Source organism: Otolemur garnettii, unplaced genomic scaffold (genome assembly GCF_000181295.1).
Source record: "Otolemur garnettii isolate 467f Iridium unplaced genomic scaffold, OtoGar3 scaffold00049, whole genome shotgun sequence".
Classification (NCBI taxonomy): domain Eukaryota; kingdom Metazoa; phylum Chordata; class Mammalia; order Primates; family Galagidae; genus Otolemur; species Otolemur garnettii.
Window position 1 is genome coordinate 5,717,545 of NW_003852444.1, and position 3,081 is coordinate 5,720,625.

The following is a 3,081-nucleotide window of genomic DNA, read 5'->3' on the forward strand; positions in this document are numbered from 1 at the left end:
GCCATTATTGTTCTTTGGCAGGCTCGGGCTGGATTTGAACCCACCACCTTAGGTGTATGTGGCTGACGCCTTAGCCACTTGAGCCAGAGACGCCGAGCCTGATTATTTTCTTAAAACAGATTTCTAGGTGTGAATATTCTGTGCCAGAAGATTTGAATATTATAAAGACTCAAAAAGCATTTCCAAATTGTTTTCCAGAATAGCTGTGCCAGATTACACAGGGGAAAGGCAATCATAAGGGGAATTGCCTGTCTTAGTATCCCCTCAATAGCATGTGTTATAAAGTACATTCTGATGAAAGACACCAAACACATTTCGTTTCCAAAGGGGTTCTTCTGGGCCAGTATTTAGAGAAATACATTGTAATGATTTCTACTTAATTATATATCCAAGGCTTATCTATTAATCTGTTTATTATACAATAAGATGATTATATTACATATATTTTCTGATGTTTTGTCTTTATTGAGATTTCTTTTTTGCTTTCCATTTCCTTTATCAGTTTTTGTGAATCAATCGTACGTTCCCCTTATAAAGTCAATATTTTATTCACATGGTGCCTTGGGTGCTTGTTCTCAGGTATTTATCTCCTGGATAAATTTTCAGTTTATTCAGAAGAGATACTGCCTCTGTATGGCATGCATAGTAAGCTGTCACTCTGATGACATGTTTGCTAACTTGAGTTGACCATACCTGGTTTCAGGATTAACTTAGGGCTCCGCACCTGTGGGTCAAGCGACTGACGCCAGCCACATACACCTAAGCTGGTGGGTTCGAATCCAGCCTGAGCTGCCAAACAACAATGACGGCTGCAACCAAAAAATTGCCAGGCATTGTGGCGAGTACCTGTAGTCTCAGCTACTTGGGAGGCGGAGGCAGGAGACTCGCTTGAGCCCAGGAGTTGGAGGTTGCTGTGAGCTGTGATGCCATGGCACTTCACCCAGGGCGATAGCTTGAGGCTCTGTCTCAAAAAAGAAAAAAGATTAACTTAGAAAACTTGGAACTGTCTCAGGTAAAACCTTTTGCCTCACAGTCTTCTCCGGGTTCATAAAATCAAGTCAGAAAACATGAGCAAATCACAGCTCCTTCAGTAGTACAGCCCACCATTCTGTCCCTTTCCTGCAGTTAACACTGGTAAGAGAGTCCAAAGAATGGGCTTTTCCAAGGTACAGATATAGGAAGAATCAGGGCTTATACATAAAAAGTATAGAGATGTATGAGCAAAATAGGTTAGGTTATGCTGTAACAATAAGACTCCCAAATCTTCATGGTTTGTAATAACAAAGATTTATTTCTCACTGGTTTTTATCATTGTCAGTTTCAACTCTGTTCCATGTTGTTTTTTCACTTTGAGACCCAAGTTGACTGAGGAGCCTCTATCTGGACCAGTGCTGCTATCCTAGCAGGGGAGACCACACGCTGGCTCTTCATTCATCTTCTCTCATTGTGTTGCTCAAAGCAAGTGGCGCAGCCACCCTGTGTTTGACAGGGTGTGAATGTATAATCCTACCGGGCACTGCAGATTGTATAGCCAAGCTTTTCAGTGGACAAGGATGATAATGTACCCTCAGGAGCAGGCAGGGAGTATTTTTGACATAATACGGTCAACCACAGGAGGAAGCTCAGACAGGTGGTCTTTCTAGTGCTGCCCTGGGGAGGCAGTCTCCTTTAGGGATGCTGCAGAATTTCTGATGTTGGTGTACTTTTTTTTGCCTCAACTAAGATGTGGCAAACAGTGCCAATATTCTGACAACATAAAGCAGAGGTCTGGTTTCTGGCCAGAGGGATGGACCCAGACCCGCACTCAGTGCCTTCCTTATTCAGGAAAGACACAGGTGAGAAGCATTGACTGGGGTATGGATAAGGCTAGGATGACCTACTATCCCTTAAGGGAGGGTCCTGGGACAGTGTGGGGCACAGCTTAGGCACCTTCCTGCTGCCTCATTTCTTAATCAGCAGACGCTCCCTGTGAAGCAGGGTAGTGGGTAGGTTGATGCACCGTGAAAGGTATTTATAATCCCTGGTCAAATTAGCAAAGCCTGGGAAAAGCATGTTGGGAAAAGGAAACGCTCATAGAAGTTTTTCCCTGTACATAGGGTGGAATTTTAAAAATAATCACTTGGCTTTAGTAGCTAGAAAAATATATGTTTAAGAATATATGGCTCGGTGCCTGTGGCTCAAGTGGCTAAGGCGCCAGCCACATACACCTAAGGTGGTGGGTTCAAATCCAGCCCGGGCCCGCTAAATAACAATGACGGCTGCAACCAAAAAATAACCAGGCATTGTGGTGGGCACCTGTGGTCCCAGCTACTTGGGAGGCAGAGGCAAGAGACTCGCTTGAGCCCAGGAGTTGGAGGTTGCTGTGAGCTGTGATGCCACTGCACTCTACCCAGGGAGACCGCTTGAGGCTCTGTCTCAAAAAAAAAAAAAAAAGAATATACTTGATGAGGGTGGTATATTGTGGATGAGGGTAGTATGATGTGGTTCAAAGAAATAGGGCGCTGGCCCCATACGCCATAGGTGGCGGGTTCAAACCCAGCCCCAGCAAAAAACTGCAAAAAAAAAAAAGAGAGAGAGACTCTGTCTCAAAAAAAAGAAAAATACTTGATGACCTTAATGAGAATTAAAAACCGCATACCGTTGCCTAAATGATTATCGAAAATTAATAAAATCAAATACAATGTGTTTAATAAAACAAAAAAGAATAAGTCCGCAAACAACAAAACCAAATAGAACGTCCAAAACAAAATAACAGAAATAGGACCAAATATCACAACTATTCACTTAATCAGACTGTAGTTAGTTGCAAGCTGTAGAAAGCAATGCCGGTGTAAGTAAATAAAGGAGCTTATTCTAACAGTGTTGGGTAGTTCACTCTTCTGGAAGAGCTGCTGAAAAAAGCTTGGAGGCTGTGCTGCCAGCAACCACACCCCGAACTGTGCCTGAGAACTGGTCCACTAAAGCACCACTGCCACCCCACACAGGATGCAGCAGCTGGCACTGCCAGCAACAATGATGCCAGATCCCAGAAGCTGAACTGCTGCCACCCACCATCCAAATGGATTCTGTGCGATCTTTCTT